Here is a 25558-nt window from a genome sequence, read left to right as displayed (position 1 = left end):
CGATTTTGATTATTGAATTCGACAGCACATGTAATTTTAAAATTTGGGGAGACTTGATCCCCTTTTTATGATATTTACGCAATGAATAATTTTTCTTGACAACCCTTCATCAAATCTGTCAAATCTACAAAAAATTAGAAGCCTGAGAATAAATTTATATTTTTTTTTTATTATTTCGCCAAATTTTTGTATGGGGTGCTAATGGGGGATCAAGTGTCCTCATATTGAGGCAATAATTTCAAATCGAAATATACTAAAACTTTAATGGAATGTTAGCATTTTCATCAGTACAGATCATTAAGCGTATTTATGGCTTTGTGCTGTGAAAAAACGAAAGCATTTGGTCATTGTTATGAAAAGTTGTTAAAATTTTGCTTGGCCAATCAAAAAATCTTTAGGAAGGTCAAAACATACAAACCGCCCTGCAGAATAAACAAGGTTGTCAATCCAAAAAATAACTCACCACTTAATGGTCATTTGTCTAGAGCAGCGGTTCTCAACCTGAGGTACATGTACCCCTGGGGGTACATTCGCCGGCTCTAAGGGGTACCTCGGATAAAACTGCATAATGGCGGACGTATTACAATTCTAATCAGACCTTAGTGATAAAATTTTGGTAATTGTGTATTTTTTTTCTTTCAAAACTTTGTATTGTACATAATATACATGGCGATCAGTAAATCAAAGCCAATTGAACCAAACTTTCCTCAATCTAGAAGTTCCGAAGACTCCGTTTCAGAGGCATAAAGTTTTTTTTTTCAGAAAAGTTCATTATTTCGTTGCAAGAGGATTAGAAGCATCCTTCTACACTTGACGGAAGCCTTCTTCAGAGCAGCTCGAATGCCTCCTTTAAAGATGTTCAGAAGCCTTCTTGTAAAACCCGAGCCGCACATGTTAGGAAAAAATGGTTGCAGCAACTTTATAGTGAATAAATCTGGTCACATATAAGTTGTCGTAACCCATGTGGAACTCGCGTGCTGCTAAGGAAGGTTTGGAAGCCCCCTTTCAAGAGGCCCGGAAGCCTCCTTTCAGGAGGCCCAGAATCCTCATTTTAAGAGAGTCAGAAGCCTTTCTTCAAATAGCTTTGATCGATGCTTTCAAGAGGATCGAAAGCCACCTTTCAAGAGGCTCGGAAGCCTCCTTTCAAGAGGCTCGTAAGCCTCCTTTCAAGAGGCTCGGAAGCCTCCTTTCAAGAGGCTCGGAAGCCTCCTTTCAAGAGGCTCGGAAGCCTCCTTTCAAGAGGCTCGGAAGCCTCCTTTCAAGAGGCTCGGAAGCCTCCTTTCAAGAGGCTCGGAAGACTTCTTTCAAGAGGCTCCGATGCCTCCTTTCAAGAGGCTCGGAAGACTTCTTTCAAGAGGCTCGGATGCCTCCTTTCAAGAGGCTCGGAAACCTACTTTCACGAAGCTCGGAAGCCTACTTTTAAAAGGACAGAAAACCTTCATTCAAAAAGCTAAGGAGGCTCCTTTTTAGAGGCTCGAAAGCCTACTTCCAAGTGAATCGGAAGCCTTTCTTCAAGAGCTTCGGATGCCTCCCTTCAAGAAACTCAGAATTATTCTTCCAAGAGGGTTCAAGGTATCTTTGAAGAGGTTCAGAAGCATCATTCAAAGATGGAAAGAAAGGCACCATTCAAGATGCTTGAAAGCCTTTCTACTAGGGGCTCAAAAGCCCCTTTTCAAGAGGTGCGGAAGAATACTTTCAAGAGATTCAGAAGCTTCTTTCAAGAGGCTAACAAGCCTCCTTTCAAGAGGATTAGAAGCCTTCTTTCAAAGAGCTCGGAAGACTCCTTTTAAGAGGCTCGGAAGCGTACTTTCAAGACCCTTGGAAGCCTCAATTCTAGAAGCTCGGAATTCTTCTTTCAAGAGGCTTGGAAGCCTCCTTTCAACAGGCTCAGAAGCGTCCTTTCAATATGCAAAAGAAGCCTCCTTTCAAGTGGCTCGAGCACCGCCATTCAAGAGGCTCGAAAGCCTCTTTACAAAAGGCTCTGAAGCCGTCTTATCAAGAGCAGCGGAAGCCTACTTTCAAGAGATTCAGAAACTCCTTACCAAAGGCTCAAATGCCTCCCTTCAAAATTATTATTCTTCCAAGAGGCTAGGAAGCTTCCTTTCTAGAGGGGGTACCTCAACTATTGCAAAAGTTCGAAGGGGTACCTCTCATAAAAAAGGTTGAGAACCCCTGGTCTAGAGGATCTATACTAAAAAATACGCTAGAACAAAACTTCTTTAGTCCTCGATAAAACAGGGGGTGATCAAGTCTCCCCGGGGATCAAGTCTACCCACCTTCCCCTACATTGACAGGCGCTGAATTCCACATATACCACGCAGCTCCGCATGTAGTTCCTGATCTGATCAGTAAAACGATTTTCTAGCAGTTTATAGTCGATACCCTGATGAACAACATGGTACTTCTCTATCGACTTCCTGTGGAGGTGTTTTGGTACCACAATCCGATCTCCCTTGAAGATCATTCTTCAGGGCGTTAGTTCGTTCTGGATTGCACGGTGTATAATCGGAGCGAAACAGGGTGGCAGCGACTTAAAGCGGATGCGTGTGCACGCCATGGAGATCTGAAAAGAAAAGGCCGAGTCATGGCTTGCTGCTCACCTCCTGACATGTTGGGGGGTGAATTTGTAAACACACGCTGAAAATAACTTTCGCAAACCCAACAATCACCTTCTTCTCCTTGTTTAACTCTAAATCGATTATTTTCACATCCAGTTTCCGAAGATATGCGAGGGGAATACATCAGAGCTGGACCGTTAAAATCGAGTCGTCGATTTCGATTTTAAGCTTATTCCCATCAAACTTACCATCACCTTCGAACACCTCTTTGTTCTTATTCAGGATTTTATTCGTCGCATTCCTTCTGAAGTAGATCGACGCTGTACACGTCATGTACGTAGATGATGCCTAACGGGCCGAAAACTTATTTCGAAAAAGATATTTCTGGAATTTTCAAAAAAAACCTCCCACCACCCCTGTACGATTTTTTAAATAAAAGTTTTATTTTTTTGGCCATAATAAATGACATTCTCTTGGTTCCTTCCTTCAGTCGATTTGTTCGTCCGGTACAATACATTCTCTGGAAGACAGTCCCGGATCCAGCCTATTTGTCATGCAGGCGTTCCGGAAATCAAACTGCATTCCAAAGTTAATCTGTGTAGTCTTCAAAATCTATGGAATTCGGGGAAAGTGGGATCCCAAGTAACCCTAATCACTAGTCGCAAGCCTTAAACACTATCAAAGATGCTCCGAACGAAGGGAGTATATCAACACTGCAAATGCTTCAAAGTGTTTGTTCAGCATTATATCTGCAATTAGTGGCACGGCAAATGCTGGGTAAAGCGTACCATTGGTACTTCGCGTACCTGAAGGAAAAAAATAAACCCCATCTCGCGGTCCTTAGCCTCTTACACAGCAACTCCTATCCCTACCTCCCCGTGGTGCTGGCCGGGATACGAGCAACCTTAGGGAAGATCGAGTAACCAATCCCGGTGGGAACTATGGTCGTATGCTGACAGGGAAGGGGGGTTTGCTCCTCTCCGGAGGTGCAAATCTTACTGAGCGTCTGTTCTCCATGTCAGGATCGGCTCACAACAGTGTCTGTTCTCCATGTTAAGGACGGCTGATCATCGTCCGAGTGCCAGCGAGGGACTCTAAGTGAAACTGTGCACTATGGTCCACCGGGAATAAGGAATGGTCCTCCGGAAATTTAGGGGGTTTGATGTCAGGCCCTGCAAGTCAGCCTTCAAAAACACATACGCAACGAACAATCAACAAGAGAGTACGGACCGGAACCATCGGCGAAGACCACCGCGACGAAAAGGGACTAGCGATTGGATGGTTGTGTGAAAAAGCTATTTATCATTGCACTTTTACCAAACCTCGCAGAAAAGTATGACTTTCAAGAGTGGCCTCGGCAAATAAAATGGCATCTCGTGAACCAAAGAACACATCAAGGAAAATAGCACAAGAGATGGAAAGAATTTCGCAATCTGTGTGCATGCATTTTTTCTCGTGTCTACCACTACACATCAGGCTTGGGCTCGTTAATATGATTTTCGTCATGAGAAAAAAGCGTTAGATAAAGGAATTGTGTGTGAACCAAGCACAGGTAAAGCATCAACAAGCCTAGAAGAGCCTGTCCCACGCTTTTGGACACTGTTAAATGTTTGGCAGACAATCTCGATTTTAGCTGCTAACTTCTATTATCACTCTGCACTCTCGTTTTACTTCTCTCTAATATGAATATAAAAACTGCATTGAGATTCTTTTTTATCTTTCATTCCATTAAACATGGAAATAAACACCTACACTAAACACGAACCAGTAAGCCATTCAAAAAAATTCAGCTTTGTAAGTTAAGTCAGTTGTAAAAGTTTATAGGGTGGGTGTACCAATTGTCGCCATACATAAGAACAACTATTTAAAAAAAATAAGTAAAAGGCATGTGGGTGAACTTTATATATCAAGGGAAAGGTTTTACTTCCTGCTCCTTAGAGCAGCTGTGAAAACCACAATAAAATTTGTTATTATCCTCATAATTAATTAATCCATAATAGGAACGCATGCACCAGTTGTGGCACTATTCTTAATTTTGGTTCCTTATTTGGCAAATCCCATTGTTTTCTTATGGGACTGGCCAAATAGGGACCACTAGTGCGATAACTGGTGCAAAGGACGTCAAAAATTAAGGAAAATCAATTTTTACAATTATGTTTTGCTTGTTTTGGAGGAGATCAAAGGTGTTATCGTATCATATGAATATGTTTTATCGATATGAACTTGGTTTGCGGTGATTTGATTGGCCATTTGGTATATAAAGCACTAGTGCGACAACTGGTGCTATAGCCACAACTGGTACATCTAGCCTAATTCAAGACAAAATTTTCAAAACGACTTATCTGCTTTTGTAAACAAAGATTCAAACGACGATTTGACGAATCTGATAGCTCTCCCACACAAACTAACACCACCAATAGGTAGGTGAAGGTTTCCGCTACCTGTTGATGGTGTTGGTTTGCGTGGGAGAGCTATCAGGTTCGTCAAATCGTCGTTTGAATCTTTGTTTACAAAAGCAGATAAGTCGTTTTGAAAATTTTGTCTTGAATTGTTATAACGGCAACGAATACAAACTGGTTGAAAACCACTTGGACAACTTTTTGGACATTTTAGTAAGTATGATGGTAATATTGTTGAATTCATACATGGATTCTTTTGAAATGTCTTAGCTTAAAACTTCAAATCAAGATTTCTCGAGATTCCTCCTAAGATTTAAAAAAAAAGTCGAGAATGACATCCGTCTTGCAGTATTTTTATTTATTCAAATTTATTCCACTTGCCTTATGTTTTCACCCATCTGTTTTTATATCCATCTGAGCTTAATCTTAGAGTGAAACCGAAAACTGCCATAATAATTGGTACTCAAATGCACATATCCAATTAACTTGGTTGGTGGCTATGTTTGAGGCAAAGCATTCAACTCGCACTCAAATTTTCATGAAGTAAAATCTCAATCCGTATCCAATTGCATCACTGAAAAAACTCATTTTCAAAGTAGTTAACCCCTTTAAGTATTTGTAAGATTACACCGAAACTTGGGAAAAGAAAAAGCACTAAATTTTTACACGCTAATATCCGCAAAATTTTACGCCGGTCATAAAACAAGCTGCAAATCATTATGCGAAATTTGATGACTCCGCTGTTATTGTCTGACCAACAAACCGGACGATGCGAACCATCCACACTGCTTGCTGAACTTTCTGTTGTTTCTATAGTTCCTACGTTGCACGCCCACCCCAGCCGCTCCTTCAGTAACGCCTTCTCGTGGCGTGGGTCGGGTCGGGTGGCGGCAGTCAGTGCGTGGTGGCGATTCGAACTGCAGCGATGTATCTTAGCATAGCTTATTAATAGAACCTCTCTGCTCCCTTCAACATAAATTATCGTTCGACAGCGTGCCGACCCACCCAACATCTATTCGGGGGGTACCGGTTTGGATACCGTGTGACCCGGACCGCAAAAACGCTGCCATCCTTCACGGCTAGACAAACCACAGGCAAAATAAAGCGCTAAAAATCGAGTGATCCACCTATCGAACATGCATCACATTTTGGGCGGAAACTTGTCGTAGTTTTGAAGTTTGTTATATTTTGATTTTACTAGCCAACGATTAAACTACGTCCTTAATTTTCGCTTAACCTTCCGGGACTCGCACCATTGTACAAAATGCAACACCTTCGAAAAAAGTACACTTCTTGTTCACATCAGCGGCAGGACTGCGTGAGTGATCCAGGACCATGCGAGTCCCGGAAGGTTAACCTTCCGTTGATATTATTTATTTAAGGAATACATTTTTTTTTCTCATTATTTCATATGTTTCTTTTGCATTTCTGTCCAAAGTTGCATCAGGAATTCGTTGTTCCGCAATTAGTTTCGCATTGGAGCCGGAAGCCTTTCGGAGCACCGGGTATAAACAACATACGAGAAATGAGGATTTCTAAAAATAGCGAACTAGTTATACTCTGGGTAAACTTTTGTGATGGATGGTGAGGGCCAAAGATCAACCGAAACAGCAGCCGGCTTGATTGGCAAACGCTGGTGCCGCTGTTGATGGATATCTGGCAATTTGCTAATAGCAGCTCTGGCAGTGCTAATATTTGCAAACCCAAGCGGTAAAAAGGAGGGAACTAGGAAGAATGACTGTTACCGGCGAGGTGCGGTTGCAACCTTTGGTTGATTGTAGGTGAGGTTCGCTTGCGAAAGACATGCGTAGTAAATTGAAAGAGAATGGAAATTGTAGAAGGAGACCCTCGGTTCCGGACATCTAAGCCATGCAACGCCATTAAGCTCTATTACTTTGTCGGACATTTTGACTGATATACCGTAAACAAAAAAATATTATCATTATTCATTACTCAAGCTGTATTCACATACGATCAAGAATGTTGATGATTTATTATGATGATTGTAATTTCTTCGATTTTTCGAACTCAGCAATTGGTGTAAATATAAAAGAAAAACAGTAAAAATAATACGTTTGAATAAAAAATGAAAATTACATCGTCCGAATATGAAAGCTAACTACTAGGTTTTAAAACTGTTATTGCATTATAAATATATGTATTAAATGCTTTACAAACCACGATCGATGGAAGCATGGCTTATAATTATCTACTCTACATGATCAGATTATATTTGTTTGATTTGAGTATAGTAAATTTATAGACATTTTTTCCTATCACAGAAAAATAAAAGGCACGTTCCATTCAGGAATAGGAAAAATAAATAGTTTCCTTTGAGTCTTTAGTTTTGATGGTATCTCTGCATGTGTTGTTTCGTGAAGTGTCCGGTATTGGAATATGTCCGGCACTGGGGGATCTTCCCCTACGTCAAATAAAACACTCTTACGGAGGGATTCCAATATGTCTGTGTTTTGGCATGAATGTTGTGAGACGGAATTTCTACTATAGAGAGTAATCTAACTGTGCTGGTACAATGTTATTCCTTTTATTAGATACTTATACGTTCGAGCGTATCCGTATATAATCTGCAACAATGTATCTGCGCTATATTGTAACGGTGTTCATTTGGCAGAATGCTGTTTGGTCTACGGATCTTTTGACCGAATGCCGTTTGACCGAATAATTCGAAAACATTTCCGCAGATTGCATGTGTGGGGAATAAAGTGACGGATTTGCTCGGCTACGACAGCATGTAATGGAAAGTGAGAATTGCAAAGTATTAAGCGAGAAGTGATACATTTCTCACTCACATAAGAGGCCGTACACTAATAACGTAAGCAATTTTTCTGGGTTTTGCAAACCCCCTCCCCCCATTTAAGATTTTTCCCATACAAATCATTTTTTATTTATATGGAACATAAGAAAATGTCAAACCCCACCTCTCCCCATAAATGCTTACGTAATTAGTGTAAGCAGTAAGAAGTAAATTCTGGAGCAAGAAGCGGTCTCTAATTAGTAAAAAGTGCGATGTGACAAGTAAAAAGAGAGATGTGAGGAGTTAAAAATAAGAAATGTTGAAAGTGAAGTGAGGAAGTGAGAATAAGCAACCCCAGCAACACACATATTTCACATAGCTTACTGCAACTCATATAGAGTAAAACGACCTATTATGGAGGGGTTAAGCACCGTGTCAAAACAAAATTCATTTCAAAAATTCTTTAAAAATTACCTGTTGGTCTTTATCCACATTGCAGTAGTCGAATAGGTTGCTGGTTAACTATATAGATTCGTAAATATTACGCCAATTGGGCTAAACTTATGTTGTTTTGTTTTCATCACAATAAAAATAAACTACCGCAATAATAGGACACAGTTGCCTATCGTTGCGACATTTTTTCAAGGTCAGTTCTATTGTTGCGGTATTGCATGCAATTCTTATGAAAATCGATACCACAACAATAGGACCTTAGCACTACCGCAATAATAGGCTCAAAGGATTCAAATTTTTAATGAAAAATGTCGATTTCTCATAATTTTGAATGGAATTTTGTCAAACAAAAGATGTTCTAGTCGTTAATTCGATTAGTAAAACTCACAACATATCTCACTCACGTATCCACAATTGTTTTTAATGCAATTATATCCAGAATGGACTATTTTAACACTACCGCAACGTTAGGACATACCACAACGATAGGACGTTTTACCCTATGACCGGATTCAGTCACAATTAAGTTCCTGCAACCATTTTTGTTTGACTTGTGCTGCTCGGGAAGTGAATAGTAATAAGTTTAAAGTGAAAGGTGAGGAATTATGAGTCAAGTGTGAGGAGTTAGAAGTGAGAAGTGAACAATAATAAGTGAGAAGTGAATAGTGAAAAACAAGTAGTCAGAAATGAGAAATGATAACGGAAAAATTAGAAGTGAGAAGTGAGAATTAAGAATTAAGATGCTAGTTAGAGGTAAGCGCCATCGTGCCACGTCGCCACTGCCAACAGCTTTTGCATCACGCCGCCGCTGACATTTTTGCATCGGCGCGACGCTGTACAAAATCTGTCACGTCAGTAATCTATGATTTCTCACTTCGTAGGTATTTACATTATTCAATAGCGTATTATAACAACGCTAGATTAGGAATTTCCAATGAAAGTTCCGAAAAATTTCAAAAGGAAATTCAGATGGATTCTTAAGAATTTCATGAAGACATCTGATGACTTTCATGAGGGAATTTCGAAACATTGACATAAACTAACTAAATTTCCCTGAAATTTTCGAAGCATTTTCTTAGGAAATTCCAATTAATTTCCAGCAACAATGCAGATCAATTTCTTGACAAAATTTCTATGAATTTTCAATTTCCAATAAATTTTCCAACGGAATTCCGAAATAATCTTCGGCAGAACTTCTGGAGGGTTTCTGAGAATCGAATTTGTTCGAATTTGCTGAAGAATTTCCGGAGGAAATTTCACAAAGGAATTCTCGGAGAAATATCTAACAATTACTGACGAATGAAGAAGTAAAAATTTCTCAAAAATTCAATAAAATATAAAAGGGCTTCGTGGCCGTGCGGTTAGCAACGTCAATCGTCTAGACGCATGTGCTGTGGAGTGTGGGTTCAATTCCCGCCCCGGTAAGGATAAAACTTTTCGTAAAGCGAAAAGTTCTCCACTGGTCCACTGGGTGTTGTGTAAATGTCCTGTCCGTTGTCTCAAGCTAGATGTTAAATGTTCAGTCTGTGCAACCTCTGGTCGAAGACGGTGATTCTGTCTAGAAGAAGAAAATTGCCACGAGAATAATCCAAAGAATAGCATGAATCAATTTAAAAAAAACACATTTATTAATTCATAAAATTCCAGGAAAAAAATCAAGCAAAATCATTGTAAATTTTCCGGAATCAAAATGCAATAAAATAATGCCAGAGGCTAGGGTTCGTACTTTTCGTTTCGATGAGACGAAATCAAGCCATTTTCGGGTCGGAGGAGAATCTTTTTTCGGAGTTTGTAGTGAAAAACATCTTTCTCCCACCCCTTGTTTTATCTAGAGCGAACCTAGAAGACAAGCGAAAATTGTGCCTACTTGATGAATTTCTTTTTTCGTTTCATCACTTTTACGTCTCACTCTTCGCGAAATTTTTCGGAAAGTAATTACAAAAAAATAAGAGAGATTTGCAAAGAGATTCGAACCTACAGTATCAACAAAAATGGCGACAGAATGCGGTCACTATAGCCATACCGCCACATCGACTGAATGTAGAAATTAGGTTGTTTGTTCCATACATGCTATTTTTTTTTTGCAATTGGTGATGCCACGAGAAGGAAGAGAAGAGTGAGAAAACGAGCAAATCAACTTTTCGCGGCACTGCACAATAGGACAGCCCCATATAAAGGTGTGACCAAAACTACCAAAAGGGCAATTTTCGATTTGGGCGAGTAAAATGTGATGAATACATAGCTTATAACCGATATTTCTATAATCAGGATGGTTTTTATTTTTTAGATTTTTAAGGGAGAGGTGGGGGCGTTCAAACTAGCCCCTCCTGGAAATGATATTTCTACGTTTTTTGGGAAAACGGACAGCTTTGCTATGTTTTCGTCTCAAAAGTAACATATTTATATATCGTTACAAAGCTCTTAAACAGATTTATGCAATAGGCTTGATAATGTAATAATAGCTCTGTCCTGAATTCAGTTTTTAGTAGTTTTGTAAAAGCATGTTTTATGCAATATTTAACGTACAAAGCAGTTTGGTATCCCGAAATACCCCGCAGTAAAACATCATGCACTACACTATTGAACTCTTAAGCTTTGAGGACTATAAATAAAATTCTGCCCAAATTCACCATTTTGTAAGATACATGAATTTTAAAAATTGCCCATTTTTGCTTTTCTCGTGTACTAAGTATACGTAGAAGCTATATGATCGCTCTAAAAGCATTTAAAAAAGCCCAAACACTCATAGTGTTGTATACCAATCGACTCAGTTCGAAGAATTGAGGTGATGTCTGTGGGTACGTATGTGTGAATGTCTGTATGTGTGTGAGCAAAAATCATCTTAACTCTATTTTAAGCACTTACTCTGTACCGATTTACTCGCAACAAGTTTCATTCGTCGGAGAACGTTGGTGCATTGTTCTCTATAAAACTGGGCTGGAATCGGACTATGGGCTCAAAAGTTATGGCCAAAATACATTTTCTTATAATGTACGAGAAAAACAACATTACTGCTAGGGGGATTAATCAGGTGTTTAGGTAAGCTTCTTATTTTTCAATTTTAATCTGAGTTACTCAATAATGCCACTTTAATTGAATTTGGTGACGAACACAATTTACATAACATTTTAAGGGGGAGGGTTATGCCTTAACGTTGCGCATAATTAAAAAAAATCATCTGTCATATAAAAAGCATTATGCAGGGGAAGGGAAGTTGTTCAAAATTTACAATTTTGACATTACTACATAATAGGAGCGAATTATAGATTTAACCATAACGTGCCGTAACGTGTTGGATGAGTAGTGTGTTGAATAATTCCTTGCCATAATACCTTTTTATAATTAGAAAGAAATCTTAATAAAATATCAAATAATTGAAATTCCATTTCGTTGATGTCACAATATGACGCTAATTGAATCTGTTCTACCCTCCTTTGTTGGTTTAATACGTTCTACTCACTGAATTTTCAACACCATTATGATCATTTTAGGAAATCTGTGTTGCGTCCATTTATCTGTGACACGAATATACAGTTTATATGACCATTAGTATTTTATCCAGCATCAAACAGGCTTATTGCAAGCCAAAAAGTGACCAAATTCCGTTGGTTTTGTAGAATATGACAAAAATCGATACTATGCCGAAAATTGGCCCCATACCCCATTGAAGGCTCAGAAAAAATATTTTTCTTCTCTATCTATGTTTTTATGATGAATACCAATTTCTCGGCGTGAGGGGGAATTCTCTGCCCGTGAGAATGAGTGAGAATTACGATCCCTGCCAGAGACATACGAAGAGAATAAGAGCATTAAAAAAATCCATTAACTACGTAACGCAAACATTGGCCATTTTCAACCACCCCCCCCCCTGAAGCTTCTAAAAAATTTGTATGGAATGTCACACTTCAAGCAACCACCCTCTCCTTCTAAGCATTAAGACAGAAACGGATAGCAGGCGAAAATATCCAGTCAGATTGGCAACATAGAAGTTTCCATGAGAACTCTGGAAACAGCTTGATTTATTTAACTTTCAAGTTTTTCCATATTTTTGTGACGTTTATTGGAATACTTATCTTGCATTTAGTACTGAATAATGACAATTGTTCACTTTGCTTGATTAGAACCGCGTTTGTCGGCTCGATTGAGACTTTCGGCTTTAGACTTCGCGGGTCTCTATAAATAAACATTGTCTCACCGCCGCATATTCTTTCGAAATGCTTTTTTCTTTGTTATTTTGTTTTCTTCTTTCTTTTTTCTTCCTTCCTCCTTTTATTTTCATCATTCTACTTTCTTCATTTCTTTTTTAATTGCTCATCATTATTTCTTCTCCTGCTTCCTTTTTCCTCTTCTTTCACACTTCTTCCTACTCACTTCTTCCTCCTTCCTTCTTCCTTCTCCCTGCTTCTTTCTCTCTTCTCCCCTTTCCTTTCTTCCTTCTTCCTTTTTCCTTCTTCCTTCTTCCTTCTTCCTTATCCTCTTTCCTTTCTTCCTTCTTCCTTCTTCCTCCTTCCTCCATCTTTCCTTCTCCCTTCTCCTTTCTTCCTTCTTCTTTCTTCCTTCTCCTTTCTTCCTTCTTCCTTCTCCCATCTCCCTGCTCCTTCCTCCGTTCTTTCTTCTTCCTTCTTCCTTCTTCCTTCTTCCTTCTTCCTTCTTCCTTCTTCCTTCTTCCTTCTTCCTTCTTCCTTCTTCCTTCTTCCTTCTTCCTTCTTCCTTCTTCCTTCTTCCTTCTTCCTTCTTCCTTCTTCCTTCTTCCTTCTTCCTTCTTACTTCTTACTTCTTCCTTCTTCCTTCTTCTTTTTTCCTTCTTCCTTCTTCCTTCTTCCTTCTCTTTTTTTCCTTCTTCCTTCTCCCATCTCCCTTCTCCCTACTCCTTTATTCCTTCTCCCATCTCCCTGCTCCTTCCTCCGTTCTTCCTTCTTCCCTTCCTCCTTCTTCCTTCTTGCTTCTTCCATCTTCCTTCTTCCTTCTTCCTTCTTCCTTCTTCCTTCTTCCTTCTTACTTCTTCCTTTTTCCTTCTTCATTCTTCCTTCTTCCTTCTTTCTTCTTTCCTTCTTCTTTCTTCCTTCATTTTTTTCATCTATTTTTCAACCTCTTCTTTCTTTTTTTGTTCTTCTCTTCCTTACTTCTCTTTTGTCCCATTTATCCTTCTTGCTCATTTCTTCCTTCCCGTTTCTTCATCCTCACTTCTTCCTTCTTTAATTTGTTCGTCTTTCTTCTCTTTACCTTTCTCGTACCGTACTAGCTGTGAAGTGTGGGTTTTATTCTCACCCCAGTACGCGAAATACTGTTCAATAATCGAGAAATTCTTAACTCTACCTTTTACTTTTTTTCTTTTCTTTTTTTGCCTCTTCCTATTTTCTTTATTTTATTTTAACCTATTATTTTTTTCTTCTTTCCTCTACGTTTTACTTTGAACTTCTTCTTCTTCTTCTTCTTCTTCTTCTTCTTCTTATTGGGGATTTAAACACTTGGACAGAGCCGCCTCGCAGCTTAATGTTCATTAAACACTTCCACGGTTATTAACTGCGAGGTTTCAAAGCCAGGTTACCATTTTTGCATTCGTATATCATGAGGCTAGCACGATGATACTTTTATGCTCAGGGAAATTGAGACAATTTCCAATCCGAAAATTGCCTAAACCGGCACCGGGAATCGAACCCAGCCACCCTCCGCATGGTCTTGCTTTGTAGCCGCGCGTCATACCGCACGGCTAAGGAGGGCCCCTTTTACTTTGGACTACAATGTTCATTTTTCTTATTTGGCATGGCAGATCTTCCCTCATTCTTCTCACGTCTTCCTTTTTGTATCATCATGTTTCTTTATTCTTCCGGGACTAACATCGTTGTTAAAAAACAACACCTTCGAAAATAACACCCTTGTCGTTCACAAGAGCGGCGGGACTGCGTGGGTAATACAGGACCAAGCAAGTTCCGAAAGGATAACACTGGGAATGTTTGAACAATTCTGGTCAATCACGAAGTTGCAACCATAGATATGTGTAGTCAGTAGTAGATATGTGTAGTCAGTATGTAGTCTTTATTTCAGGCCTTTCTAATCTCACTTCTCATTCTTCACATGTGACTTCTCACTTCTTAGTTACACCGTTCTAAGTTTAAAAAATATGGTATTCGGCCAAACGACCCGTTCGCCCAAACGGCATTCGGCCAAAGGTCTGATCCCGGGTGTCTAGAAACGTTGAAAAACACAAGTTTCTTTGGTATCTCGGGGAATGAAGAAACCTGATACATAGCCTGTATAGACTCAATTTTGTAAATTTCCACTCCAGATATCTTTAGGATCCAAAATGGCCGGCTTGGTGCTGAGTGGCCTTGGAATCGTGTACATCCCATTTTTATCTATATGTTGCCAAATCACGACGATTGAAACATCACGCGAACTGCTTAGACTCAATTTATGAAATGTCTACGAAATAGAATTCAGAAACTTGGCCGATATGACCGGATTAAGTGAAACCGCAAACATTAAAAAAAAAGTCTGTGAAACGTGAAATACACAAATTCTTTGAGCATAATCAACTGTCAGATGAGCCAATAAACATAATTTGGCCTTGGTAAAAAGTTTGCAGTAAAGCATTACCAAGCTTTGGAAGGGCTCGAAGTTTCATCACATTATCGTATTTTCGACAAGAGACAGCTTTCAGAGCACTAGAAATGCTAATGGGCTATTGAGAAGCAGTGCTTCCACGAACATAGGTCTTGTGCGCATCAAATACCACGGTCCATCCAAATATAATGCACTTCCCACAGATTTGAAATCAATAACAAATAACATCATTTTTAAAAACAAGTTGAAGCAGTATGTAATTAGGAATGTAAACGAATTTCTTTTCTAATCGTGTCGACCGTTTGCGAATGCGGGTTTTTCTAGCACTTGCTAGTTTTCCCTGCATTTTATGTTAATTGTAGTTTAATAGTATAATTAAATAAAGCCACACCATTATCACTTTGTTGTAATATAGTTTTTGATTTTGTTTCGGGAATCCCTTCAAAGGAGCTAAGTTCCACTGGGATTCACCTTAATTCATGATAGTAGTTTCTACCCCGCGTTTTAATTTGTTTGTTAGTAAGTGTCCATTACCAGGGGGCTCAGAATGTGAGCTCTTTGGTATGGGGGTCAGAGGAGCATATAAAGGACAGTACAGTGATCCGGTAATTTGCTATTTGCCAGATGCTCCTGATATTTTGCTTCGACAAATTGATGTAATTGGTCAACTATCAAACTGTCGCATATTGATGCGTGCAATAGTTATCCGTTAAAATCTTCATTTAGAAACAGATATTTTTAGCATTACAAAATTGTAATAAACTCGGTAACGATCCTCATGTAACACGTGTAGTTTGTCTTATTCAAATAGCACGTTCCCAATCCCGCCTGCCTCCTATATAGACATCGCCAACCTCACATAACAACCGACCCGTGGCTGACCCCATGCCGCCCGGCTAATAACCGGTCGTTCACTTCGACGGCAACGAACGGCATTATGAATCCTCAATGGTTTCGGCAATTTAAGAAATTGTCCCGACCACCTCACTGCCTTCGAACGCGCCCGTCTTGAACTTTGAACAAAAACTCAGATTCTCACATGTTGCCGACAGACAACTACCGCCACCGATTTGCAACTTTGTATATTGAACGCTGCTCCTCAGTGATCAAATGTACAGAAAAAAAAAGCCTGTTATCTCATTCCAAGCGGGCCACACCCTTGAAAAATGTCACTCAAAATGATTATTTTCCGCGGAGCAATGAATTATTTTATGGAAACATTTGCATCGTAACTAGAACATGTAAAAATGCACGGAAACGCCAGCAAGAGAATGTAACGAAACGTTTGCAATGATCTAAAATCATCAACATTTTCATGTGACTGAAAGGTGAAATTCTTGATTATTAGCTACAAATCCAGTCAAAATTCTTACAAAGTAAGTTATGGAACCCGTCTAACGCTTAACCTACTGAAACAAATCTTAATTCATTGATAATCCGTACATCAAATTACAAATAAAAATTTGTATCATAATCATATAAATACGTATGGTTTTAATGGATTTACCATTTCAAACACGTGCAAAGCAGCAAGCAAAGAAGCATGGAAAACTATATTTCAATAATGTTTGTTTCTTAATTTTAAGCTATATACCCCTGCAATGGTGCAAAAAAATCATCATAATGTGCGTGAATCCTTTCGATTTCAAACTGAAACAGTACTATTCATATAACTGAATGAATAAATGGTAATATGTAATATCATTAATAGTAATGTTTTGAGCAAAATTTTAAAAATAACTCAAATATAGGAGAACATTCAATACACAAATTAATTTTAGTGAAATGAAATTCCTATAGAATAAAAGAATAAAAGTCGCACTTTCTTTTTTGTTTGAAATTACCGAAGCGTTTACCGGGGGCCTACCCTTTTTTCCCACCGATGACGTTCAAGCCGGTCGATCGTCTGGAAAAACGAATAGGGACACCGAGCGTATGGAACATGATGCCACCGAGCATGGCAAATTAGTTGGAGCTACGCGATTTTAATGCACATCCGACCAACCAACCAACCGGCGGACGACGACAACAATGATTTGGTCGGTTTCGTAGAATTTGAAAATGACTCAGCGTGGCATGGCGCTATCGTTGGGGCGATTTTTTTCTATTCTCTGGTGATCGATAGCGATTGTGGTAAAGCTTGCTCGGATAGTTGCTGAGTTGCAATCAAATTTCGCCGACGTGTGTGAAACGGAACGTTTACCAGTTATGACACTCGGTTTCTTGTTCGATGATTCAATTAGGAATCACTGAACCAATTGCGCATGAATTTCTGTCAATATTTCTTGGTGTTTTCTTTCAAAAATATCAATGGCGAAGATCAATTTGAAAGACTTCAAATGCTAAAATAGAAAGATGAATTTTGGTAAAATTATGCCTAATCTATATATTCAAAGGAAAGAACGCTTGCAAACATGCATTAAAAACTGACAACGACTAATAGTATTGTTAGTATTTGTTACCATTCTTAAATTAAAAAAACACTTTAAAAAAAAATAAAAAAAAAAAAAAAAAAAAAAAAATGTTACCATTCTTGCATTCGTATATCATGAGGCTAACACGATGATACTTTTATGCCCAGGGAAGTCGAGACAATATCCAATCCAAAAATTGCCTAGACTGGCACCGGGAGTCGAACCCAGCCACCCTCAGCATGGTCTTCTTTGTAGCCACGCGTCTTACCGCACGGCTAAGGAGGGCCCGCCGTTCTTTTGCAGCGGTTGAAATTTAGCTGGGCTACTTGCACCCCCTAGCCCGTCTGGTTATGCTCACCAGACATACCAACCTTTAGCTTGGCCCTATCCCGAACTTTCTTGGTATCTGTCTTGGCAGTAACCAAATCACGGTGTCCTGGATTTCTACGCCAAGCTGATCTCTCAGTGCGGCCACCAGGTAACCGGCTTCAGTTATTTCGTCCATGCCGCGTCACTTGAACCCCATCACCCAGTACCCTTCCTGCCATTTTTTTTTTCTGCGTTCTACGGATACAGTAGACATCCCTCTAGCCCAGTTAGCTTGTTATCACTCCGCATGGCCTACGAGCACTCACCTTCTTAACTACCGGCACCTTCACATGCTTAGTCGCAGTTTTCGTGGCTTTCGGCTCCTTCTTCGCCATTTTAGGATTTATGATTTTTGATATTCCGTGCTGGTAGAGGTACTGGCTTCCGCCGACTTGCTCGACCTTCTCCCGGCCGTTCTCAGTAACTCTACTCTATTGTGATATCGGCTTGGCACTAGCTTTCTTCGGGTCGGTAGCCATTCCGATCTTACTTAGCTTTGGAATCGTCTCAGTGACAGCCATGCGTCTGCGGAGCTCCGCAGTCTGACATTCTGCCACTCGCTTTTTCTCAGTAAGGAGTCAGAGTCTTCAATTCGACCTCATTCTGAGATTTCTGGTTGATTCTGATGGTTTTACCTTTTGAGTAGGGCAGGATTGACTGCATTCAGGGCCGGATTCAGGGGCCACAATGGTAGAGTATAGGCTACAAAATCAGCTACACTGAAATATGCATGCTGCAATGGGCTTGTGGCTGCTCTAACTTTACTAATAAAAATATCATTTTCGATTAACATTGATCTTCTAAAATTTTTACCAGGACCGAGTAGAGGGGTCAAAATGGGGACACCAGGGGCCATAACACCAATTACAATGAAACTAAGCATGCGGCTGCTCAAACTTCATGAAAATACATAAAGAGCTCAAAGAAGTCTGTTTACAATTGAAATTGACCTTCTGAAATTTCGACCAGGGCCGAATTTAGGAGACAAAATCCGGAGAGTAGGGTCCGTAACATCAATTACAATGAAACTGGACATGCGACTGCTCAATCTCCATGAAAACACATAAGGAACTTAAAGAAATCTATTTGAATTTGAAATTGACCTTCTGAGATTTTGACAAGGGTCATATTCAGGGGTCAAACAATTACAATGAGGGGCCCTCCTTAGCCTAGCGATAAGACGCGCGGCTACTAAGCCACATACTTAGTTTCATTGTAATTGGTGTTATAGGTCCTGCTGTCCCAATTTTGACCCCTAAATACATCCCTTGTCGAAATCTCAGAAGCAGTGGTGCAATTTATCAACAATGCCTGCTGAATGCGATTCTTTTGTTTTGTATTTTTCTCTGCTCTTCTTTACCTGCGATGATGCCTTCAGTCAGAAAGGCAAAGCAGGAATAGCTTAGCCCTTAGCCAACTCGGCTGAAGCTGATGATTATTCGGCACAAATTTCCTGTCTTTTTCTTTCAAGTGACAGTATTCACCTATGCATTTACATAGGGCCGTCACTTTCGCGCACACACTCAGTTTTTTTTTCTGCAGCTTGGCAAAAATCCGCACAGCCGTGCGCCAGCAAAATAAATAACTGATATTCCGGCAAAAATAGCGTTTGTTAGCTGATTTTCGGTAAATTATTTGCTGATTATCAGCAATTTTGACAGAAATCTCGGCAAAAAACATGTTTGCTGGGGCACGGCTGTGCGATTCTCGGTAAAAGTTCAACATTTTGCTGAGATCCCGGTAAAAAAAATAAATGTGCACCAGCGAGTGAACTGAATGGGCTTTCACTGTGGGCTGCGTGTGCGATGAGAGAAGAGGTCTTTTGTTTACTTTATCGTTGATTGTTTCTGCTAACCATTTTCAGTTTTCACTGCTAGGAAGTGAGTGTGAAAAGGAAATGGTATCAATATCTTACAAATCTCAGTCACTGAGATTGAGAATTCGCACCCCTGCTCAGAAGGTTAATTTTAAGTTCAAATAGAATTCTTTGAGCTCCTGGTGTATTTTCATGAAGATTGAGCAGTCGCATGCCCAGTTTCATTGTAATTGGTGTTACAGACCCTACCCTCCGGACTTTGTCATCTATTTCAATTGCAAACAGACTTCTTTGAGCTCTTTATGTATTTTCATGAGATTTGAGCAGTGGCATGCTTAGTATCATTGAAATTGGTGTTATGGCCCCTGATGTCCACATTTTAACCCCTAAATGTGGCCCTGGTCGAAATTTCACAAGGTCAATTTTAATTTCAAACAATGTTCTTTGAGCTCCTTAGGGGTCGTACACTTATTACGTAAGCACTTATGGGAGGGGGGCTGCCATTTTCTTACGCTCCATATACATAAAAAATGATTTGTATGGGAGAAATCTTGCATAGGGGGAGGGGTGGTTGAAAAACGGGTCTGGGTCATTTGGCATAACGCCATTTGGCATAAGGTCATTTGGCATAAAGGCCATTTGGCATAATGGGCATTTGGCATAACGGACATTTGGCATAATTTAGAACTGCAAGAAAAGAGTGGGTCATTTGGCATAACGGACATTTGGCATAATTTTGAACTGTGAAAGCGAAAGGGATATTTCATGTAATGTTTAGCGTAGATTAAGTAGGTTGAGGCTGTTTTCTGATGAATTTAAACTGATGGTAGACATTTTCCGGAAGAATGAAATAACAAAACGGCAGAATTGCTTCCGAGGGAGGGATCACATCCATCATTGACTTATTACGGCCACATGCCCACTTTTAAAGTAGGGATTACATCCACCATTGCTTCAATCCGGGCATGCGCCTTAAGACCGGATCAAATCCACCATTGCCTCAATCCAGGCAAGCGTTTAACTTTAAAAACTCTAGCAATACACTTGTCGTAGACGAGTTACTGAAACCAATCAAGTCACATATGCGCAACTGCAACCAAATCAATCTGAATAGTGCTACTCGGGGAAGAGATCACATCTACCATTGATTCAATCCTGGTAAGCGCCTACTTGGGCCCTCCTTAGCCGTGCGGTAAGATGCGCGACTACAAAGCAAGACCATGCTGAGGGTGGCTGGGTTCGATTCCCGGTGCCGGTCTAGACAATTTTCGGATTGGAAATTGTCTCGACTTCGATGGGCATAAAAGTATCATCGTGTTAGCCTCATGATATACGAATGCAGAAATGGTAACTTGGCTTAGAAACCTAGCAGTTAATAACTGTGGAAGTGCTAAATGAACACTAAGCTGCGAGGCGGCAATGTCCCAGTGGGAGATGTAATGCCAATGAAGAAGAAGAAGAAGCGCCTACTTAAAAAGAAGGAGTCACATCCACCATTTGCCATAATCCGGGCAAGGCCTACTTTCAAAGAAGGGATCACATCTACCATTGGCACAATTCGGGCCACACGCCTACTTTTAAAGAAGGGATTACATCTACTATTGCTTCAATCCGGGCAAGCGCCTACTTTTAAAGAACGAATCAAACCCTCCATTGCCATAATCCGTACAAGCACTTATTTTTAAAGAAGGGATCATATCCACCATTGCCTCAATCCGGGTATGCGCCTTCTTTTAAAGAAGGAATCACATCCACCATTTTCATAATCTGGGCAAGCGTCAACTTTTAAAGAAGGGATCACATCCACCATTGCCTCAATCCGGGAAAGCGCCTTCTTTTAAAGAAGGAATCAGATCCACCATTGTCATAATCCAGGCAAGCACCTACTTTTAAAGAAGGGATCACATCCTCCATTGCCATAATCCATGCAAGCGCCTTCTTTTAAGGAAGGGATCGCATCCACCACGGCCTTAATCCGAGCATGCGCCTACTATTAAAGAAGAGATCACATTCTCCATTGCCTTAATCCGGGCAAGCACCTACTTTTAAAGAAGGGATCACATCCTTCATTTCCATAATACGGCCACACGCCTACTTTTAAAGAAGGTATCATATCCTCCATTGTCATAATCCGGCCACACGCCTACTTCTAAAATAGGGATTACATCCACACTTGCTCTAATCCGGGCATGCGCCTACTTTTGCATTGCAAATGCATTCTTTCCACGAGAGGATAATGTCTTTTTAATATAGTTATCGACGGGTGTTATATTTACTATTCCGGGGTGTTTCCTGCATCACTTAGTCACCATTCAGCGAAAAAAAAGAAGAAAAGTTATGCCAAATGTCCTTTATGCCAAAAGACCCTTACTTTTGACGCTGGTCACAATTATGCCAAATGTCCGTTATGCCAAATGGCCTTTATGCCAAATGACCTTATGCCATATGGCGTTATGCCAAATGACTTTATGCCAAATGGCCCGCTCCCTTGAAAAACCCAGAAAAATTGCTTACGTAATTAGTGTACGGCCCTTATGTGCTTTCATGATGTTTGAGCAGCCGCATGCTTAGTTTTATTGTAATTGGTGTTATGGCCCCTGCTGTCCTCTTTTTGACCCCTGAATCTGGCCCTTGACGAAATCTCAGTAGGTCAATTTAAAATTTAAATAGAATTCTTTGAACTCCTAGTGTGTTTTCATGAAGTTTGAGCAGTAGCAAGCCCAGTTTCATTGTAATTGGTGTTATGATTCCTGCTCTCCCTTGGGGCCCTGGCCAAAATTGCAGAAAGACAATTTCAATTGCAAACAGAATTCTTTCAGCTCCTTATGTGTTTTCATGAAGTTTGAACAGTAGCAAGCCCAGCTACATTGTAATTGGTGTTATGGCCCCTGCTCTCCCCCATTTGACCACACAATCCGGCCCTGGTAAGAATTTCAGAAGGTCAATGTCAACTGAAAATGAAATTTTTAAAACTCCTGGTTTGTAAAGTTTGAGTCTCCACATGCCCATTTCCGCATGCATATTTCATTGTAACAGATTTTGTAGCCTATACTTTGCCATTGTGTCCCCTGAATGCAGTCAGTCCTACCCTACTCAAATGGTAAAAACCAATCGGAATCAACCAGAAACTTTTACAAATGTATTTTTGAGATGGTTTAATGGTTGATTTGATAAATTTCGGGCGTGAACACGTCCACAACATTGAAGTGATGTTCGTAAAAAACCCCGCGCACACTTATTTTTAGCAATCAAATCCATTTCGATTTCGATGGGCGCTTACTCTACCTTGCCAATCAAGGCCACTTCGTTGAGCAAACGGGTCAACCTTGTCGCCAGACGCTGCTCCTACTACACTCTCGTATTTTTTTGTGTTTTGTTTGAGACTCATTTGGAATCCCACGAGAAAATAAACCCGCCAAGCCACAGCTCAGCAGTAACATGGAAGGGGACGTTTACTATAGGGGGATGCCCAGGTACCCCACATGCTCTGTTATCTGCCTCTTGGCACGAGTCCTTTGATATCGTAGGATTAGGGGCTTGGGGGTCACATATTAGGTGCACTGAAGTGCGTCTGATAATGTGACCAGATTTACACCGTTATGGAAGGTACACACGGTCAAGCAGTTTGACCAACATTGACTCCACCTCTCGTTTATTCCAACATCCATCAAGTTTTACCAACAGCGGCACGAACAATCAATTTTTTCGACCAACAATATCACACACGAGCGACCGAAGCGTCAACTTGAGCACCAACCATCGAAAAATATATGGGGGTTTGTGCAACTTCACTACAAATGCTCAAATATGTTCGGCGAACCTTGACTCCACCCCCGACAACTCAAACCAAAATCAAACCGTTTTAATTTTTTCCAATCGAGCTGCCAACTGTCAAATGGTTGTTCGAACAACTTTACACACGTTCAAACAAAGCAGCAACCGAAGCGTTTTCTTGGGGGCGGAGTCAATGTTCGTCAAACTGCTTGACTGGTGTGTACGTTGCATTATGCACTACTCCAAAGTATCTATATCCCCGGCGTAACGGTAGGTGCCAGTGTGACCTAATAAATGAGATCAACTGTTGTAATTGTACATTGAAGATGAGTGCTACTCCTATGTAAACATCTGTTGGTTCTCTGTACAGGAACAGCTGATCTGGTATTCTGCTCTGTGAATGTGTACTACACACGTGTGGAAGCGTTCGCTTGGGAAATGGATTGTGAGTGCTTCAACTATGCTTCCGATTTGGGAATCTCGGGCTCATTCAGTAGCCGCTAATTGTCAAAGGCCGAAAAAAAAGCCCTCGTGGCTTAGTTGGTTAAAAGCACCAGTCTAGCTTACTGAGGGTCACGGGTTCGAGTCCCATCGAAGGAAAGTGGATACCTCCAATACAATGTATATAATCACATCTGAGTTTTTCAGAACACTGTAAATTGATGATCATGCCGGGTGACTAATATCTGAAATATAGGCAATTAATTGGATTGCAAAGCAAATTTTCAATCAACCCTTTCTACTCATAAAGTGTTGGTCCTGGAAATGACCGATTTTTCTCCAAAATGCGCTTTTCCAATCACTAACAGCAACTTAACGATGGTCCGAACATCACTTGAGTGCAAATTAATCTGTCAACCCGATTTATTTTCAACAATGCGCCTTTCCACTCGATATACCAAACCTAAGTCCGAATACGAACCTTGCGTTAATATTTTACTTGGCTGCTGCTGCTGTCCGACGGCCACTCTACGATTTTCGGCTAAAATGCCACCATTTATAATGATCGCCATTTTCCTTTGAGTGCTGGTGCTGTCGACGTCGGCCACTCAATGAATTACTTTCTGCATAGTGCTGCTGTCAGCGACGACGGCCAAACAATGATTCTCTTTCTGCTGGTACAGCTGCTACCGGCGTCATCGTTGCGACCGCTGCTGTGCGACCGTCCTTTCTTCTCTCTGTGAAGTGTTGATCGAACTAAGGATAAGATCCCCCGCCAGTAACAGTGCTTGGCGATATTCAATTCTTCAATATAGTGAAAAGCATTTAATCCATTATATTTGATAGTAGGGCAGAATCTTGAAGAGTTTGTCAGTTCGAGTAATCAGACTATACTTCCTGACCACTTTTCACAACAGTCTCTAATTTGAATCTGCAGAAAGACAAAGAACGAAATCCTACGTCCAAAAATACAGCATACCACGTTGCCACTTGGTACATCACGAAGAAGTGGTACTCAAGCTCACCGTATACAAGCGTCCCAGCGTGCACGTGTTCACCGTCTGCATGCGGTTGGATTCGTTACCGAATCTTTATGTTAAGGAAGCTGCGTACCATCCCGACTGAGCTTCCGCGATGAAATGAGGTCAAGTAAAAAGAGAGTATTCTCACCACGGATCGGATATAAGTGAATTTCACGAGGAAGTTTCGAAGTATTTCCCGTGTGGAAACTTTTCTTTAATTCTTATGACTTATCACGAGAATTTCTATTGACTTACACCGGAATAGTTTGTTCAATTCCTGGAGAAAAAAACTTATGAATTTCTTCGAGAACTTCCTTCGGATTACCAATACGTTTTTTAATCTATCTTGCCGAGAAATTCATAACAGGAATTTTGAATGAATTTTTCTGGAATATTGATCTGCATTCTAACCAGAATTATCTTCTACAGGAAATTCTTTTCAATCTACAAGAGAATTTCTCCTGGGGTTGGAATTAAAATTCAATAAAATCTCCCGCAGAAATTGAGAAGAATTTTCTTTAGAACTTTATCAGAATACCCTTTGACAAAAGTATTTTCCTATGGAAGATTTTCCTGAGCGAATTTGAAAAGAAACATCTTCGCCAAATTGAGAAAATTTACAGTAAAAATATGAAAACAATTATTTTTAAATAGGCTCGATAGGCTTCAGCTCGGCCTTTCTTTGTAGCTACACATTTGTCTTACAGATCGTATTACTTACAAAATTTACTTTTAGGGTTTGCTGCCGTGTTCCAGTTCGAATCCACCCGACTGCTAATATTTATAAAAGCAAGAGGTAGCACGATTAGTTGACAAATAGAGAATAAACACAGAGGTAAGAATCATGAGCGATAAGGTTGGTTTGTACACGGTTAGTATTGTTGAGGCGATCATTGGCTGCAATTCTCATAGCATCTTTGATTCCTAAAGAAAAAAACAAATTAATTCACCTAGATGTGATGAAATTTGACAATTTTAACGGATATTCATACA

The 25558-nt window shown here is 40.1% G+C and overlaps 1 protein-coding gene across 1 annotated transcript in view; it reads left to right on the top strand.

Annotated features, from left to right (window-relative positions):
* LOC134226886 (NHL repeat-containing protein 2) overlaps positions 1 to 25558 on the top strand; it is a 333703-nt gene that overhangs the window by 50114 nt on the left and 258031 nt on the right. The gene's annotated exons all lie outside the window — the stretch shown is intronic.

This window comes from Armigeres subalbatus, chromosome 3 (genome assembly GCF_024139115.2).
Source record: "Armigeres subalbatus isolate Guangzhou_Male chromosome 3, GZ_Asu_2, whole genome shotgun sequence".
NCBI classification, from domain to species: domain Eukaryota; kingdom Metazoa; phylum Arthropoda; class Insecta; order Diptera; family Culicidae; genus Armigeres; species Armigeres subalbatus.
This window is presented reverse-complemented; position numbering and strand designations above follow the sequence as displayed.